This window comes from Arvicola amphibius, chromosome 6 (genome assembly GCF_903992535.2).
Source record: "Arvicola amphibius chromosome 6, mArvAmp1.2, whole genome shotgun sequence".
NCBI classification, from domain to species: domain Eukaryota; kingdom Metazoa; phylum Chordata; class Mammalia; order Rodentia; family Cricetidae; genus Arvicola; species Arvicola amphibius.
The window spans coordinates 92,207,593-92,228,310 of NC_052052.2; the positions used below are offsets into that span (position 1 = coordinate 92,207,593).

Here is a 20,718-nt window from a genome sequence, read left to right on the forward strand (position 1 = left end):
GGCTACTCAGTCCTTCCTGTACCTTTTATGCGCCATGCAGACTTGTATTTCTGATGAGTTGTTTTGTTTTTTAATTTATTTATGGATCATTTTCCCTTTGACCACCGTTCTTTCACACCTAAACCTTTTTTCCTCTTTTTCTTCTGAGTGCCCATCTGTTGGTTCCAGATCCCCATGGGCGCATTCCTACCTCACTCTCCAGTTTCTATCTATTTTCCATGCCCTTTCTTTTTCTAGCACAAGTAATCTGCCGAGAATTATGACAAATAGTGGGAACCATACCAAATCCATAAAGCAGAGGATAATGTAGACACTTCTCATTAGTACATTTAGTGAAGTCAAATATACAAATGAAAATTGAGACCTCAAGCCAACTGAAAAGTTAATAAAGTCAATTAAACATATAGGACAAGATAGTTGTCCCTGCTGAATTTAGACAAAAGAGTTAATGCCTTTTTATCTGTGATAATAAATAATTAAAACGCCTTTATGGCAGTGTTGGGCTTGTTTTGGCTGTCGTTCATTGTACTCTCCTGTGTCTTAGACTGTCAGTTCAAATGACAGAGTCAGTTAAAAGGGAAGATGGCTCAGATGATAAAATACTTGTCCTCAAATATGAGGATGATCCCTATGACCAGGTATGTATGACTGGCCCATCACTGGGTACCAGCAGAACATCCCTAGGAAGAGCAGACAAGACGGATTAACCATGTTGGGGAACTCTGGGTTCAAATGAGAGACAGGACCTCAGCAAATACAGAGGAGAGTGATTGAGAAAGACATCTGATATCAGCCTCAGCCTCCACATCACGTGCACTCACGTGCACACACACTTGCTTACACCCATGCATACCGCATGCCTAGGAGCAGGGAGTTAAATGCAACCTTTAGCCTGCTTTGAGAACAGGTTGCTCTCTCTCCAGCCTCTCTCATCATTATCCTTAGACATTGTCTAGGGCTCCATCTAACCTTTCATTCTAGGGGTCATATTTTGATAGAAGAAAGTTTGTATCAACTTATCAAATAAAACTTGGTAACAATGGCAAAAATGGCTACTGGAGAATTCAGATATATCTATTGTGTTCTCTTTGTTAATTAACTTCATTATCCATAGAAGACAGAGGAGAGGCTGCAGAGATAGTCCAGTTGGTAAGGTACTTGCCATGAAACCAAGAGGACTTAAGCTCAAACCCCAAAGCCCATGAATAAAAGTTGGGCATAGTGACACTTGCTTGTAATCCTAGTCTTGGGGAGATAGAGAAAGATCCCAGCCAACAGCATGGCCTACTCAGTGAGCTCCAGGCCAGTAATAGATCCTGCTCCCCCCTAAAAAAGAGAAAAACAAAACAAAAAATAAACAAAAACAAACAAACAAAAAAACAAAACAAAACCCCTCCACAAAACCCAAAGATAGGTGAAGGAGAGATAGCTTTAGGAGTTAAAAAGGCATGCTGTACAGCATGAGGACCATATCTGGGCATCATGTGCACATCTGTAACCCTAGCACCAAAGCTGACACTGGGCTTAGATAGCTTTGACCCTCCACCAGCCTTTTCTTCTGAAACCCAAGTCTTTCTCTTGGGCTATTTCTACTCCCTATATGAAGCTCTCCTGGCAGACATCTCATGGCGCTGGCAATTCTGGTATCTTTATTTCACCTTTGCAATCAAGACTTGGCTTTCCCAACCTTGTACACTGGGCTCTTTACCTCTCAGGACCTCCTCATTGACTCTCGCACAGTTCTGCTTTGCCTGCCTCAGCAGCTCTCTGAAAGGTAGGGGAAGAATCCAGGGCCCCTTCATGCTTGCATATTTCATGCCTCCAAAACCAGTACCCCATGGATGCAAATGCTAAGTATGGCCACCAGAGTGGGATGGACGCTGACCCTCCAGAATCCTGTTGTTGTTGTTTGGGGGACAGAAACCACCTTAGGCCTTTGTCTTTCACAGGTTGAAGGCTTAGCTGGTTGGAGTCTTTTCCTGAGAGCACACGTCCATTATTTCAGTACTTAATGGCACTAATCTTAATGATTTATCACAGCCTCTCTTCCAGTACACGCCTTGACTGTAATAGTAAGCTTCCCAGTTCTTTTTTCCTCTCCAAACTGTACATTATATATGTATTTTTCCTTTCTGATCTGTCCATTATATATGTATTTTCTTCTCCAAACTGTACATTATATATGTATTTTTCCTCTACAAACTGTACATTATATATGAATTTTTTTCTTCTTTTAACTGTACATTATGTTTGTATTTTTTTCTGCCCCACAAGCTTGTTTTCACTGTAGCTCTGCAAAAGGAAAATGAGCAACAACCATGTTGCAGATTCAATGTTAAGGAATTTCTGCTACCAAAGAAATTAGTCTCTTGTGTTTCAGTTCAGCCTCAGAAAAGTTCCCAGAACATTGACGAAATGTAGCCAGATTCTTCGCCAAAACATCCCACAAATAGCTTCTAGCGGGGCTGATGCTGAAGTCCCTGTTTGAAGGGGAAGCCTAGCCAAAAACCTTGTTTTGTAAGGCGTGTCCCCCTTGGTCTAAAGGCGTGTCCTTCTTAGGCGTGTCCCCCTTAGGCTAATTTTGACTTATAAAATCTTGCGGGCCTGTGGCTCGCCGGCTCCTCGCTGGAACCTTGGATTTGTAAGTTCCCTTTCCTTTCCTTTATTAAAACTGAATTATATATATTAAAGCTTGTCTGGTGAATCATAACTGCTGATCAACCACGCACCTTCACCTGTTTGCCTCTGAAACCTAAGGAGCCACACACAGCTCCACAGTCTGCAGCACTCTCAAAGCACACATCTCCAGCTTCTTCCTAGAACAGCCCAGTAAGCTCTGATTATAGTACCTAACCTCCCAAGGAAAAATTCTAAGCATCACGGGATTGTTCTAGACAAAATTGTTTAATAATGGCAATGTTGCCATATGGTCTAGCATAATATTGGTACCAGATATTTGAATCACTAAATTTCTTCAGAATGTTTTTAAGACTATAGCTTTCAATTGAACTTATAATGAACCCCAAGTGTAGTAACCCCAATTGTAGAAACAAAGCATGGATAAATGAAACTCACAAAGATTTAAGAGGTCACACTCAAATTCTTGACTTAAGCATTTAGCTAAGTCAAGATCTTCACAAGCAGGGGTGCTGTCCTGGATATTTTCTAAGTAGGCACAAACACCTTAGACCTAATTTTAAAAATTTAATTTACCTTATTTAAGCTTGCTGATAATTTCATGAATAATTTATCAACATATTATAAGACCTCAGTAATAACCATTAGATAAAAAAGAATCCATGTGCTTAAGCCAATGTCAGGTGCCCTCTCGTGATGTACATTATATTGGTAAGTAGTCATTCGTGCTTGAGCTCCCTGAGGCCTGTGTAAGCAGGGCTCCCTCCACCGAATTCTCTCAGATTGTCCTTTAAGGTCAACCCTGGTTTGGGAATGGGCTGTTCCCAGCTGTGACACAGAGGGAAGCGAATTGAAAACCAGCTCAAGAGTGAAAACACTGTGTCCTTGAGAACAGGCAGAAAGTGAAGCATTTCCGAGAGATGTTAGCATTGCTCATCCCATGACAGACCAGAGGCTGATGTTAGCGTTGCTCATCCCACGATAGCGTTGCTTCAGTGGGGACAGAGCCAGCAGTACCGCCATTGGAAGTTCATCCATGGAGAGAAAGCTCAACCAGTCAATCCAGCTGATTGCTCAACTTTCCCAGTCAGGTTCACAGGGATGACGTCAGAGCCAGCGTGGTGATGTCATTTCTATCTGCTATGCGTTCTCTTCTGTGGCGCTCTCTTCTGTGTTCTCCCCAGAAGGGTCGTTCTGCTCCACCTGCACATCTGTAGACACTCCAGCTGACTGCTTTTACAGGGCTTCTGCAGATGGTTTCTAATAGCTATCAATAAGCCTCCAATGTGATGCTATTACCTGCTTGATGTTATTTATTCTTTTACTCGAAAGCTTCCCTCAGGAGGAAATTGTTCTGCCTGGGATTCTCTGTCCTAACCTCTGTTGCTGCTTCAGTTGGACTTACCCACTGTATTCTTGCTGGACTTTTATGAGCACCCAATCTGATGCTTTGCTATCTCTCTAACCATGCATGCATGCATCCATCCCTTATTATTTATTATTTCACTTGGGCTTGCTATGTACTTGATAAACTCACTTGTTCACGACCACAAGCATGCCCGCTGTAGCTCACTCTCAAGGCAACAGAGAAGGAGCAGTCTTCACAAACTTCCCAGCAGGCCCCGCCTCTGGCGCTCTGCACAACGCTTGCTAACTCAGAGGCTGTTTCCACCACGCCAGCACTGTAGTCTACCTGTGACTATTACTGTCATTTGTTTTGCTGGGGCAAACCACACATCCTTATTTCAGTTTATTTAAGCAACAGTCACATGTAGAATATTACTATCGAAAGGAAAATGGAGCTGGTAGGACAGTTCAGGGGGTAGAGGTGCTCCTTGCGCAAGCCTGGTGACCTGAGTTCAATTTCAGAGTCCATGAAAGGGTAGAAAGAAAGAACCAGTTCTACAGAATTGTCCTCTACCCATCACATGTGTGCCCTGGCATGAAATGCCCACCATCCACCATGTATACAGACTCAATAATAACAACTATTTTTAGTTAAAACAAGAAAGGGAATCATGAAAAGCTTCAGGAATACTTGTGAATAAAAGTTCACAAGTTTGTGAAGACTGTGCTTCTGTGTCACCTTGAGATTGATCTACAGCAGGCACGCATGTGGTTGTGAATGAGTGAGCTTATCAAGTGCATAGCAAGCCCAAGTGAAATAATAAATAATAAGGGGTGGATGCATGCATGCATGGTTAGAGAGATAGGAAAGTGTCATCATATTGGGTGCTCAGGAATAAAAATCCAGTGAAGTATCTGTGTTGTTCCCATTTCTGAGCATCCAATCTTGGGTTGCTTAAATCAGCCTAACCTTTACCTGCATCTAAAAGTCATTTAATAACTAGACTATATTATTGAGCTTCTTAATTTTCATTTTTAGTTCATTATTATGAGTAAATGGTAAAACAATAAAGCACTTTCTTCTAAAACCAAGATGAAAGCCCACAGAAGCAAAATATACATGATAATTTAGAATCCAATAATAAAGATCCCATCGCTGCTAGAACCAGATCCTTTCTTATGAGAACCGATACCCTTGCAAAATGGGCAGGAAAGGGAAGAGTTACTCTTTCTTGCCTTGAAGGCAGCTCTCTAAGCTGGGCCAGCACACAAAGTGAAGTGACAGCCTTGCTAAAAGCAATATGCACTTCATGAATTAAGTGCCTGTCTTACATAAGGCAGCACGCAAAATTCACCCCACTTATAGGGGTGGTTGGGGGGTCAGCAGACAGACCTGAGAGTCTTGTGATTTGGGAAATGATTGGTCGTGTTGATCTTGTCATAGTTCTTTCATTATAATGTCACCCCAAGTATATTGTGGTCCCACAGACTGAGCTTTAAGAGTTAGGAGCGGCCTCTCTGGGTGCCACAGAACATACACCCACGGGGCCTCCAAAGGCAAGGAAATCCTTTTCTTCATCATCAGTGAAGCGGATGTGCAGCCCGCTGTGCTCAGAACTATTGACCAAGTGAAATAACTCCAGGTTTGCTACCATTTTAACCATTCACAATAAGCAGCCTCAGATCCCTGTTTCACGGTGAGGTGAAAAGAACCCAAACCTGAAGGGTATAAAGATCACTGGCATAAGAAAGGAAGACTTACAGGTTGAAAGCAGTTTTGACATGAGGAAAGGGAGACCAGGGAGATAAATGAAAGCGTTGCCTTAAGGCCACAGGGATCATCAGCAGTTGCTGGCATACCCTTGACATGTAGCATGCAATGCCAGGCAAAGCACAGGAAAAACAATTCAAGACTGCTCTGTGGCAGATGATGGAGGTGGTGTTTGACACAAAGTCTACACCATCCACCTCCTGAGGGACAAGACCAGTCTCCTTCCTCCCGAGCACTGACTGGATTTACTTACCCCATTTTAAACCTTGGGAGCAGGATTAGAGGAGGGCTTCCAGAGCCATTCTCAATACCAGGAGCGGGTTAGAGGGGGCACAGTCTCCCCTGGAGTTCTGTCTGACATGGAGCTGGCAAAGTCCAGTACCTCCCGTGGAAACCTCTTTCTCTCTCTCCCTTTCTCTCTGCCTCCCATTCTCCCTTCTCTCTCAGATGCGAATTGCAACTTATCTTTCCTGTAGCCTAGTAGTATGGGTCTGGGCAAGGAGCACACTTTAAAACCACCCTGCACCTGCTCTCAGAGCGTGGAGAAACCACGGTGCTGCTGGGGTAGCTGGGAAATGGCTGGCAAAGGCCCTGTCTGTCTAGATGAAGCTGGACAGACCCTTCTGCATTCACAGACCAGAAAGTCTGTCTACAGCCTTGCTGGCTCCTGCCATTCAACAGCCCTGGTGTCTATGTAGCTTTTGTTGTTATGTTGGTGGTGGTTGTTGTTATGTTGGTGGTGGTTGTTGTTATGTTGTTGGTGGTTGTTGTTATGTTGTTGGTGGTTGTTATTATGTTTGTGGTGGTTGTTGTTATGTTGGTGGTGGTTGTTGTTATGTTGGTGGTGGTTGTTATGTTGTTGGTGGTTGTTATTATGTTGGTGGTGGTTGTTATGTTGGTGGTGGTTGTTGTTATGTTGGTGGTGGTTGTTGTTATGTTGGTGGTGGTTGTTATGTTGGTGGTGGTTGTTGTTATGTTGGTGGTGGTTGTTGTTATGTTTGTGGTGGTTGTTATGTTGGTGGTGGTTGTTGTTATGTTGGTGGTGTTTGTTGTTATGTTGGTGGTGGTTGTTGTTATGTTGGTGGTGTTTGTTGTTATGTTGGTGGTGGTTGTTGTTATGTTGGTGGTGGTCTTTCAGTGGTGGTGCTGGTGGTGGTACTGGGGATCAAACAGAGGGATTTACACATGGTAGGCAAGTGCTCTATCACTGTACTATATGCCCAGTTTCACTTTGCAAACCTCGTGTGGTGGTTTGAAAAGTATGGCCCCCATGGACTCATGTGTTTGAAGGATTGGCTCATAGGGGGTGGCACTATTAGGAGGTGTGGCCTTGTTGGAGGAAGTGTGTCACTTTCAAAGCAGGCTTTGAGGTCTCATGTATGCTCAAGCCATACCTAGTGGGACAGTTCACTTCCTCTTGCCTATGGATCAAGATGTAGAACTCTCAGCCCCTTCTCCAGCATCATGTCTGTCAATATGCCACCATACTCCCTGCCATGATGATAATGGACTAAACTTCTGAAACTGTAAACTGCCCCCAATTAAATGTTTTCCTTTATAAGAGCTGCTGTGGTCATGGTGTCTCTTCCTAGCAATAGAAACCCTAACACACCTCAGCTCTGTATTTCTAACATGCTTCATTCCTGTAATCTAAAACCATTCTTTATTTCTCCTTTCAGCTTATGAGATGTCAAACACTGTATCCCCTCTATGTGCTGGTTAAGGTTTTTTTTTTATTTTATTTATGTGTACTTCTCTGTGTCTGTACGTAAGTATGTACATGTGAGCAGGTGCTCCCGGAGGACAAAGGCAGCTGGTGCCCTGGAGCTGGAGTTACAGGGAGTTTACCCAACATTGGCGCCTGTGGAGCACTACTGTTGAGCCCCCTTAGCTGCTAAGAAGCCACAGCTCTTGAATCTCTGTTCCAGTACAGCTTGTGAGGCATCCCCAACCTGTCCATTTCCACAGAAGCCCTGTGACTTATAAAGACATCTGCTCTTTCCTTTTACTTCAGAAACACAGGTGTGTTCATGAAACTTGCACACTCAAACAACCTTGCCTTACTGTCTGAAGGCTAATTGTCCCCCTTTTTAGGTCACCTTGCCAAAGGCTGGTGGCAGTTGGAGGGAATGCAAGCAGAGGGGAGAGAGTACCTCTCCTAGGCTGCAGGAGCCTGTAGCTTCCAGGCCCCGGCAGTTTCTGAAGTAGTCTGGGGTACCTTGCAGATGCAGCATGGCCAGGGCTGCACATGCACTGTGAGTCTGACTTCAGCACAATTTTTCCTGAGAAAGAGGAGACCACCTGCAGGGCAAATGAGCTCCAGGAATCACCACTCCACCAGAGTTCTTGCAGATGGCTCTGATTTGGAAAAGGTATGCAGAAAATCTTTGAAAGACAGCTGCTGTTCTGTACAGCGTTTGGAAGTCTGTGCCTCACCATCCTGTGCCGGTTTTGTTAAAGCAGCATCATTCGCTCCCCTCAAAATCCAGCTCTCCTTTCTTCTCATTAAAAATTTTATTTGATCCTAATTTCAGATTATTTGTTTCCCTTTCATGCTTATCAAGTACAGTTAGCTATCAAGTCCTGGGTGTCCTCTTTCCCATTCTTTTTTTAAAAATTTATTTATTATGTATATAATATTCTGTCTGTGTGCATGCCTGCATGCCAGAAGAGGGCATTACAGATGGTTGTGAGCCATCATGTGGTTCCTGGGAATTAAACTCAGGACCTTTGGAAGAGCAGGCAATGCTCTTAACCTCTGAGCCATCTCTCCAGCCCCCCTCTTTCCCATTCTTATGTCACTATTTTAATGTAAACCTTACCGCTCCTCACATCATGTCTGATCTATTACGTTATAATCCCTATATTTGAATGAATTCCTTGATGTCTACTGCACGTGAGTGCCGAGTCCATGCATGTCCCCCTTTATTTGCACGCTGGTTCCTTTCCTGTCTCATCATGATCTTCACATGATACCAAACTACATAGTTAACTCATTACCTTAATTTATATTTCCTTCCATTAGAGATTAATTTAGTGTCTGTGGTGCACTATGCATCATCCTTGGCTCAAGAGAGACAGAAGCAAATGCCAGACCTATTTTCTCCGTGCCTTTTAAGGAAAAGTTGAAGAGTTGATATTAGAGATTAATGTTCAGAAAGAAGATCTAGCTATAGAAGCGTGTTATAAATTGGGGTGAAAGCACAGTCAATAAAGTGCATTGGATACAGAATGGTCCCCACACTCTCGTAAAAGTCAGACAAAGCAGAGTAGGGTGTCTGCAGTCCCAGCACTGTGAGCACAGAGACACGACAGTTCCTGGGGATTGGTGGCCAGTCAGTCTAGCTGAGTCAGTGAGCTCTAGGCCCAGTGAGAGACCCTGCCTCAGAAAATAAGGTGGAAGATCAGGTAGTGGTTCACACCTTTAATCCCAGAACTTTGCAGGAGGAGTCAGGCTGATCTCTGTGAGTTTGAGACCAGCCTTGTCAGTCAGGGCTACATAGAGAAATCCTGTTTCACCCCCCCCCCCCATTAACAGAAAAAAAAAGAAAGAGAAAAGATGAGGTGAATAGAATAAGACACCTGACATTGACCTCTGGCTTCTTGCATGCGCGCGCGCACACACACACACATACACACACACACACACACACACACACACACACACACACACACACTTTGCACAAGAAACAAACTTAATGCCTAGGTTCCTAGGAGGGGTCCCCCCCAAATACACTTCAGCTGAGATAACAAAGGAGTGCCATGTGAGTAAAGGGACTGCACCCTTAAGGAGCATGGTGTGGAAAAGATTCACACATGTGGAGAAGAAGACCTCCGTGCCTGGATGCAGGGGGAGACGGTGAAGCACAGAAGAGGTCAAAGGCAGGAAGGTCACCGGGGCCAGACTGTGCAGTGTTGAGGAATTTGGGTTTTATTATAAAAGCAATGGGGAATCACAGCAGGTCTGGAGCAAAGGAATGCAATAATCTATTATGTTTCAAAAACTGCAAAATGTAGAAGGATTGAAGAAAAGCTCGCTGGGTGAAAAATGGGAGAACTGCATAGGTAAGAGACAGTGGTGGCTGAGACCATGGTGGGGTCCGTGACACGGGCAGAAAAGGAAGAGACCCAGATCCAAGAGAGAAGGAGGTTGAGGTTTAGAGGTCTTCACCAGATGAGCGAGGCAGAGGGAAGGGGCACGCAGGAGTATTCGGATGCCCAGGCTTTCATCACAAACAACAGAGGAGACTGATGTGGGTCTCAGAAAACAAAGGACAGAAAAGGGACTGAAACCCAGAGCTTAGTGATGATGCTGGGGTCCAACACAGCTATTCCTGAGAGGGCGAAGCCAAAATGAGCAGTACAGCAGTTTTGTCTCATTCCTGTGAATTTGGAACTCAGTGAGAAGGCTCTAAGCTCTGCTCTCTCTAGCCTGTCCATGGTGTGGTATGTAACTTCATGTGAACAAACTGACCAGTACCAAGAATAGCCCAAAGAAATAAGGTCCTTTTTTTTTAGCTCTGCAGAACAGAAAAGCATCTCCTGACCCAAGAGATTAGTGTCAAATACATAACATCTGGCCCACCTGCTGTGAGACAGCACCAGTTATTCTGGGGAGAGCCATTTTTGCCTTTCTAAACCTCTCTTAAATTAATTCCTGGCAAAATGGGCTTCTGATTGAGCTGGCTTTTTGGGTAAAGGTCCGTTGCTATAGAACCTTGTCACAAGTTAGTTGGCCTGCTGTGTGCCGAGCAGGCAGACTTGGCTCCCACGACAACGGCACTTGTCAACCTGGAATTCCTGAGAGGTGCCAGTATGAGACATAAACTTGGCATTGACTGACCCATTTGGTAACTGAGGCCATGGAGGTGAAGGTGGAGAAGGAAGAGACAGTGGTCCTGGCCTGGGACCAAGCCTCAAGGAACAGCAATGTAGAAAGTTGAGTAGAGAAGAAAGACCTCGCAGAGGAAAGGCCAACATGGTATTGAGAAAGCTAAGGGGAGAATCTATGCTAAGTAGAGCAGGATGGGTGAGTGGGGCGTGGCCCTGCATTGGGTGAAGGAAGGCAAGCTGTGGATTATTGAATCACTGATGGCCATTATAATAATTTGTTATCTTAGGGTTACTATTGCTGTGATGAAACACCATGATCAAAAGCAACTTGGGGAGGAAAGGGTTTATTTCCCTCACAATTCCGTGTAATAGTTCATCATCAAAAGCAGCGAGGGTAGCAACTTAAGCAGGGTAAGGACCTGGAAGCAGGGGCTTATGCACAGGGCCAGGGAAGGGTGCACTTCTTAGCTTGCTCCTGATGGCTTGCTCAACCTGCTTTCTTAGAGACCCTGTGTAGCATGAGGGGCCTGCTTGTTGGGGTTTCTGTTCTGCCCGATACCCCACAGCTGGCAAGCCCAAAAGAAAATTACACAGAGATCTCCATAAGTTATGAAACTGATTAGCCCATTAGCTCAGGCAACTTATTAGCTCTTGTAGCTTATATTAACCCTTTGTTCTTAACTATGTTAGCCATGTGGCTCTGTACCTTTCTCAGCCAGGAAGATTACATCTTGCTTCTCAGTGGTCTGGGCAGGAATGGGGGGCATGGGCTTCCTCCTTTCCAGCATTCTCCTGTTCTCATGGCCCTACCTCTACTTCCTGTCTGGTTGACCCACCTATACTTCCTGCCTGGCCAATCAGCATTTATTAAAATACATGATTGACAGAATACAGACAATTCTCCTGCACCAACCCTGGGACCACCAGCCCAGGGATGGTACTGCCCACAGTGTGCTGGGCCCTTCCCCACCAATCACTAATATAAGAAAGTGCTCTACAGGCTTGTCTGCAGCCTGATCTTATGAAGACATTTTCTCAGTTGAAGTTTCCTATGACTCTAGTCTGTGTCAAGTTGACATTAAATTAGCCAGCACATTGGTCAGAAGTCTCTTATTTCCATTTTGTAGTGCTTAGGGTTGACCCCAAGGTTTTCCATGATGTGAGGGATTTGAAATAACCAAAAATAGTCCTTTTGGAATAAATCAGTTTTAATAAAAGGAGAATAAGGGACACTTACAAAGCCAAGGCTCCAGCGAAGCAGAGGGTGACGTGGGGAAAAAACAGGGCGGCTATCCCCAACCCGGTTCTTTTTAAAGGTACCTCTCTCCCCTGGGGCAGCCACGCCCCTGAACGCAGGGATTGGGCCAGCTGCCCCAACATTTCCATGCTAGGTAAGTACTCTAGCAGCCTCAGCTGATATTTGAAGACATTGTATATAAATAGAATATGGAATATTCTAGGCTCTGACAAAGAGTCATACATTTTTCCACTGCATTCTATCACCCTGGATTTCTTCATGCTAGCCCACTGTAATTCTGTCTGGTGCTATGTTTTCCATAGTTAGCACCCCTTCCACCCCACTAGAATGTTATAACTTAAGTCATGCAGTATGTAACATCTTGGACCAGACTCTTCCACTTCAAAAAAATATTTGAAAATTGTTCTTGCTATTGCATAAGTCAACAGCTCATTGCCTTTTGTGATTGAATGGTGTTTCATTGTGTGGTCATAGCTGAAATTTTTCCATCGTGAGACTGATGATCAAGTTGACTATTATCTATTTCTGTTGATCGTGAAGGGAGCTATTAGAAGATTTGCATGTAGGTTTAGCCTAAATATAAGGTCCTTTCCCATGGGGGTGGGAAGCCGCTTTTGGAATTCAATGGGTGAAACTTTCCAAGGCTGCATCTGACTTTCATTTGGCTTCTCCTGGTTCCATGGATAAGCTCAGCCCTTTCAGACTCCTTGGCCCCTCTAGACTGCCTCATGATGCCGTCATGCACAAACTGATTATATATATCCAGTGATGGTGAGGCATCTGCTAGGAAGCAGTAAAACTATACATTTAGCAGCTTGTTCGTTTTTATCCCAGAAGGATACTTTGCCTCATTTTCCACAAAAAACACCCTTGTAATGTTCAAATTTGATCTCACATGATACTCACCACTTGGGGCAGCCAAGAGTCTCTAGGCCATAAGCTTGGTGGCCAGTGACATGGTCATGAAAATTTCCTTAACGTTGAGCATTTGGGGGATTTTTAAACTCGCTTGATAGCATAAATATGTTTCCTTGGTAGCGATCCTGACATTGACCCCTAATAATTAGAGACACTTGTGGATTTCCTCTGACTTATTAATGTGTAAAACAGACTATTTTCTTAGTATATTAAAAATGGTTGTGAAAATAGTGACATAAAATAAACCAGCATTTATCTTAATCATAATGATGAGGCTGTAAGTTGGTGGGCATCTTATTTAGGAAGTTATGTATGGTTTTAAGGCTTTCAGTGAAATACCTGAAATGACTGTAGACAGTCATTCAGGTTCCATAAAACCTCACACTGATACCTTGCAGAGCAATTTGTATCAGGACAGATAATAACACACTTAGCTATGGGATTTCAGATCTAGTACTGTGAAAATGTGTAAGAACACATAAATGTTTCATGGAATGGCTTTGTACAGAGGAGTGTACTGCAGCAATCTTATCTTAGTATCCATGCAAACACTAGGGATTTTTAAGTCAGAAACATAATTTTTCAGTTTTGGAAAGAACTTTGAGAAGGTCTTAATCTGACAGAAAAAGAAAATAATTCTGTAGGCAGAAACCTGGACTGTGAATACTGAAATAGCCTAAAAGTGTTAATGACCTTTGGCTCTTATTCTCTCATTTGTGATACACACGATAAGCCAGATGCCCCTTTGAGAAGGTCCTATTATCCCAAGGTCTGTGATTAGAAAGCTCCTCCTGGATTTCCTTCAGGGAAAACACTCTACTAGGGACTGGAATCCCCCGTGGATTGGACCAGTCCTCCCAGGCAACATGCTCATGACCTACCCCCACACATGTTGTTGGGGAGGAGCCCCAAAGAGAAAACTGATCCACTGTTGTGTGAGTCATTGATAATCCAGAGAAAAGAAGGTTAGTCATTTGGAGAGTTGAATGATGTACATGGAAAAGCTTCTAAGCTCCTGGGCTCCAGCACATGAGCGGCATCTCACTAGGAAAGGAGAAGAGGGAGCAAGGTGAAGGTAGAGTGGTTGGGGTGTGCTAAACTAAAGAATCATGGGAGTGGAAATGGCTCCCAGAGCAGGGCAGGAAGACAGCCCTACATGTACAAACATCACTGACTTTCTGGCCATTATCCTTGCTCTAGCTGGCTTCCTTTACTGTATCAAACACTTGAGATACCCAGCTTACTCAGGGAAGATCTTGGCTCCTATCTGTAGAGGTTTGAGTTCATGGCTGGATAGTTCTGTTGCTTTGAGGGCTGCAGCAAGAAAATTTCTCACAGAGGGGATCATTCAGTGAGCATGATAAGGGGCTCACCTCATGGCCTAGAAGTGAAGGTGGACAGAGAAGAGGCTAGGCCTCCATGATCTCCTTAGTGGGTACACTTTCAGTAAGCTAAAATCTCCCACTATACTAATTCTTAAAGATTCCACCACCTCCCAATAGTGACAAGCTGGGGACCTAGCCTTGAGCAAATGTGTTTGGATGAGAATAGTTCTCTCTTCAGGGAAAAGTCATTTTTGACCCAATCTTTAGAGTTTATCCTATATAGTCTAGGGGCTGGGTTGCTGTACTATATGGCATGGGAGTGGACAAGTGACCAAGAGAAAGACTACTTTGAAATGATAAGACTCAGAACTACCTGTGGTGTTAGGTATCCACTCTGAGATGGACATTTGCACTGTGGATTACTGTCTTCACAACACACTCTTGACAATTCTTCTGCATCCAAGAATAATTAATATACAACACCGAACTTCGTGACGTGAATGTGTAAATGGGAAAAGTGCAGAAATCTGTCACCATGAGCAAGAAGGCTGCTGTGACAGAATGAGCTCATGGATGACCTAGGTTATGCAAATACTTTCTGTAAATTAAATTCTATGAGTAAATGAATGTCAGGAATAAGGATTTGTATCTTCTATGGAATAAAGTAGGACCAACTAATGGGAATGACGGTGGGATATACACCCTTTGCTATACAATTCTGACACTAATTTAGTCACTTAAATATTATGTTTTCCGAGAACTGTTTATGTAGAGAAAACCTGGGGTAACCAAAGAGGATCATGATGCAAGAAGCTCATGAATTTGCATGCCCTTAGTTAAAAATTAGGAAGAATATAAAACTCAACTCAAATTCTTAGAGAACCAATGAATGTAAAACAGTTTAGAAGAATCCTTACATTCTTTTGTTCTGATTAAATGCCTAAGAGAAAGTTTTTTCTTTTACTGAAAATAGGTGTTTTCCATACAATATATTCTGATTATTGTTTCCCCTCCTCCAACTCCTCTCCAATCTTCTCTACCTCCACTCCCATCAGATCCACATCCTTTATTCCCTCTCGTTAGAAAACAAATAGGCATCGAAAAATAATAAAATAAAACAAATACAAAAACTGGAACAGGACAAAACAAACAGAAGAAAAAAAGCCAAAGAAAAAGCACAAAACCCACATACGGATGCACACACAGAAATATCATAAAAAAAATCCACATCCAGAAACTATAGTATATACACAAAAGACCTGTATTTAAAAAAAGCCTGGAAAAAAGATTATGAGACAAAGGAACCTCCAAAAAATGCCAGTAAGATAGGTTTTTATTGGGCTTCTACTGCTGGGCATAGGGCCTGCCCTTAAGAGCTTTGAACACCCAGAGAGACACTGTTGAAGACGACTAATTTCTCACTTGGGAGTGGTTATCAATTGGAGATCGCTTCTGGGTCAGGATTGGGGCTTCTGCCCACTTCCCCGCTTAGCTCGTAGTGCTGAGCCAGCTTTGAAAGGTGGAAAGATTGAGCGCAGTTCATGGAATCAGAAGTTTAGGTTCGTGGACATCTGCTCCATTGCTCCAAAGCTGTGGTGACGCATGTGATGGAGCAAAGCTTCTGGGCTCACAAAGCTGACAGGTGGCAGAGCAAGAGAAAGGAGAAGGGTCTGGGGACAAGATACAGCTCCCAAGTCCATGTTTTTAAGGACCTACTCCCTTCAAGTAGGTTCCACCTGCCACATTTTCATCACCATCAAATAGTGAAGCCATGGATGGGCTCAGAACTCTTACACTCCAATCACTTCCCCAAAGCCCCACCTCTGTAGTCTGCTGCACTGGGGAAAAGCTTTCAACACACGAACCTTTGGGAGGACACTTCATAAGCAAACTATACCAAGTAGCTTTGGCCAACTCTCGCTACAGGAGCAGTACACGTCAATCCACTAGAAACAGACCATTCTCATAGACGTGTCAAGAAAGATTCTGAAATAGCTTTCATTGGGCCAGTATTTAATATGATCTTCATACTAAAAGCTTTCAACATCATGAAATTCTAATTTTCTTTGAAAAAAAGTCTATTTACTTTAATTTTATACATATAAATGTTTTGCCTTCATGCATATGTATACCATGTATATGTCTGGTGGTTCAGGAGGTCCAAACAGGATTTTGGGTCCCCAGGAATTGGAGTTACAGATAGTCGTGAGCCACTATTTGAGTGTAAGAACCAAACCTGGATACTCAGTAAGAACAGCAAATGCTTTTGGCCACTGAGCCATCTATCTAGTCCCCAAACTACATCTCTTGTACTGATTTAAGGTTTCCAACTCATTCAGACTCTCCCTTATTAAACCTATTAAACCTTTCTTTGCCTGTGGAGAAGTGTCACTTGAATAAATTTGCTGAATTTGGAAAACACAAATATCATACACAAGTCTTCAAACTGGATGGAGGCATTCCCCCAGTCTCACTGGACGATTAGGGGGATGAAGATGAATAAGGCAAGGGGCTGGTACACTGTCCTTACCAAGTCAACTCTCACTGCCTCCTGGACAGATGACAGCACAGTTAATACTGAAGCCACAGAGGGAGGCTTGAGGAGTCGGAACTCTTGGGTCTTGTAACTCTTGTAAATCCATCCTGGGAAACTTGGAGCAAAGACCAAACTGCATTTTTTTTATGTCTCTTTCTGTTTTCCTTCAGTCCTGCTGATAAAAACTTCTATTTTTAGGACTAATTTGTATATTTGAGCTTGCAAAGGCATTCCTAATTCTCTCTTCTTCCCTTCATTAACATTTGGCATATCTATTTTGAAAAACATACACTCCCTAGTAAAGCCAATTATGACATGCACGAAAGATTAGTCAGAAAATATGAAATTTAGGATTTGTTCCAAGTTTACTTGGTCTACATCATTGATGAAATTCAGGACTCTTCTAAGAATGACAGCAGAAATCAATCTAGAATTACTCCTTAGTTAAAATCTGCTGCACATGGAATTTTCCAAAAGGAATATAGGAAATAATTAGACCAACAGTGACTTAAAGGCCTTTGCTGACATGAAAATATTCAGGCTAATATCAGTCTGATAATGAATGTATGTCTGTATTCTCAAAACAGGGGGGAAGCTACCCAAGTTGAAACCCTGTCAGAAGCAATAGGAATTGCTCAGTTTGTTATACTGCCAAAGGCAGAGCCTGCCCTGGAAAAAGCTTCCCCTTTGCTGAGTTTACTTTCAGGGCCACTATACTGGGTTTTAGTGACTTGCATTAAGAACTTACTGCTACCAATCACCATTTTGGCTGCTGGGGATACAGAGGAAAAGAAAATCGAACAAAATCCATGGATGGTGGGGTATATGTTGGAGTAAGGAATACATTATAACAAAATGTATTATTACCAAAGTAAGTCAGGCAGTGTATAAAGTGAGTTCCAGGACAGCCAAGGCTGGAGAAACCCTGTCTCAAAAAAAAAAAAAAAAAAAAAAAAAAAAAAAAAAAAAAAAAAAAAAAAAAAAAAAAAAAAAAACCAAAAACAAAACAAAACAAACCATACTAAAACAAACAAACAAAAAACCCAATGTAAAAGCAACACACACTTAAGGTCAAATAATGCTATGTCCTGCAGAAGAACACAATGCAGAGGATATAGACAGGAAGTGCGTGCATAGAGACATTTGCTATTTAAGACCAGATGGCAAGGGAAGGTCGGCTGCAAAGATGACTCTTGGGCAAAGACCCGAAAGGCATGGGAAAAATAGTTAGAGATGTGTTCACATATCCCAAGATGTAATTTGACAATTTTCTTTTGCAAAACAGCACTCTGTGTATAAAAATAGATTAATTTTGAGATATAGAGATGGATACTCATTGCTAGGAGATTGGTGAAGGTCCAGCAGTCTGGGTATGTCCAGAAGGGCATTTCTAGAGTGGATTAACTGGGGAAGGAGACCGCACCCTGAGTGTGTATGGCACTCCTAGGCAGGGGCCTTAAAGTAAAAGGGGGAAAAGAGAAAGCAAGGCAAGAGCATTAGGTCCTCTCTGCTTCTCTATCTGACACATGTCCCCACTGTTGGGATGCTCTTCCCAAGTGCATGAAACAAACACCTGTGGGCTGAGTACTCTGAAACCGTGAGCCAGAATAAACCCCTTTTCCTACATTGTTCTGCAGGAAATTGATCACAGCAATGGGAAAAATAACACAAATGCTTTCCCACGGTCTACGAATGTTAACATCATTCAAAAGCTTAAGTCAGGACATGAACTAGAAATTATTAAGTGTTTTTTCTTGTTTTATTTAATTGTATTTTTTTTATAAAGTCAGGGCCTAGAGAGTTGAAGCAATCAGCCAGAAGTTATAAAAATAGTGACTCATAGGGCTTGTATTTGAACTGGGGACAAGGTGACCGTCAGGTCCAAGAGAAACTCAGGACAAATGGCTAACTGTGCTGCCTATTAACAGACAAGCCCACACTGGCTTCCAGGCTCACTCAGTACCTGTGGCTCCCCTCAATTCTTCTCACCCCACCTCTACCCTAAACTTTTCCAGCTTGTGGGCTTCCCTTCCCCAGCTTCTCATTTCTATATGACCCTGCCATTTTGTTCAAGCACTTTCTCTCTCTCTCTCTCTCTCTCTCTCTCTCTCTCTCTCTCTCTCTCTCTCTCTCTCTCTCTCTCTCTCCAAACTTTCTCTGTAGCTTTGGTGCCTGTCCCAGAACTAGCTCTTGTAGACCAGGCTTGCCTTGAACTTCCAGAGATCCTCCTGCCTCTGCCTTCTGAATGCTGGAATCAAGGCGTGCGCCACACCGCCCGGCCAAGCCCTCTCTTGTGACTGTCTCTCTTGCACTCTTCTTTTGTGGCTCCCTCTCTCTTGCCCCCTCTCTCGGTCCTCCCCCACCCCATGTTGCAGTTAAGTCTACTAGCCACGTGCAGTCTACTCTTTCTTTCTGCTCTGGACTCTTCCAGATCCTCTGGCTGTACTCTCCCTCATAGCTACAGTAGAAACCCTCTACTCAACCACAACTTGGTGTGTCCTGTCCTTACTTTAACCGGAGGTTGTGGTTGGAGTGGGGCTTACTATGGACATCTGTGGAGTTAGAATCACAATCAGAACAGTTAGAGGAAGGCTGAGGCTCTCCGCTCCTAATGCGCCTCTCTTCTACAGAACTTGGGCTTCTCATGTATATTTTAATTCTGTGTAAGATGAAAAGTTATAAAAAGGCAGCAAAGACGCCAAACAAATAGCAGACACTAAAAGTTGCTGCAGCTCAAGGAGAATTAGTACAAAGGCCCAGCTTGTGCCCGGAGCAAACACATTCAATTCCTTAGCAGTGAAGTTACCCGCAGTTCCATTAGTCATCTGCATCAGAGTACGAAGGGCAAGTGGATTAAAGATCCATGGTCTTGACAACAGAAACCTTTTCATCTTCCTTTGTGAACTCTGGTCACCTGTGCCACATACTGTCTAGTATGTCTGCTGTCTGCCAAAGCCAGGTCTACTGTGGACTTGACTTTGTGAAGTCCAAGTGTCCCCGGGACCCAGCAGGGTGAAGCTTCAGTTTTCACAGGAAGCACAAGTGAAAGTGAGCTATTTCCGACATGCTCCAAAAAACTTTCATGATTGTAACTGAATGCACAAGAGCCTTCAAAAGGCTAAGCTTAAATATGAGGGATGAGCTGGTGTGGTGGCACAAGCCTGTAATCCCAGTGCATGGAGGCAGAGGCAGGCAGACTTCTGTGAGTATAAGGGCACCCTGGTCTACATAGCAAGTTACAGTCAGGGCTACATGACATTGTCAAAATAAATATATAGAAATAAAAGGCAGGGATTTGCCATCTTTCTTCCAGCCAGGCTATAGCTCTCACCATCAAGGATGAGCTGTGTGGTTTCTGTGGGTACCAGGTCTACCCCAGACACAGGTCGCACTACGCCAGGACTGAGGGAAAGGTTTTCTAGTTTCTTAATGCAAAATGCATGTTTGTATTCCTTTCCATAAAGGAATGCTCGTCAGATAAACTGGAATGTCCTCTACAGAAGAAAACACAAAAAAGGACAGTTGTAAGAAATTCAAAAGAAAAGAACCTGGCACCCTGTCAGATTCCAGCCGGCCATCACTGGTGCATCCCTTGCTGATATAATGGCCAAGAGGATTCAGAAACCAGAAGTTAGGAAAGCCCAGCAAGAGCAAGCCATCAGGGCTGCCAAGGAAGCAAAAGGCTAAGCAGGCATCCAAGAAGACAGCAATGGCTGCTGCCAAGATCCCTACAGAAGCAGCACCTAAGCAAAAGATGTGAAACCTGTGAAGGTCTCTGCTCCCCGAGCTGGTGAAAAAAAACTAACTTGGCAGATCAGAGTTTGAATAAAGACTTATTTCTAACTCTTAAAAAAACGGCAGAAAGTGAAAGCACTAGTCTACAGGAAGCGTGGGAAGTGAAAGCACTAGTCCACAGGAAATGAAAGCACTAGTGTACAGGAAGTGAAAACACTAGTCTACAGGAAGTGAAAGCACTAGTCCACAGGAAATGAAAGCACTAGTGTACAGGAAGTGAAAGCACTAGTCTACAGGAAGTGAAAGCACTAGTCTACAGGAAGTGAAAGCACTAGTCTACAGGAGGTGAAAGCACTAG

The 20,718-nt window shown here is 43.4% G+C and overlaps 1 pseudogene; it reads left to right on the forward strand.

The window, feature by feature from the left end:
- Positions 1-6,240: 6,240 nt before the first annotated feature.
- LOC121677230 lies at positions 6,241-20,450 on the forward strand (annotated as a pseudogene).
- The last annotated feature ends 268 nt before the right edge of the window (positions 20,451-20,718 follow it).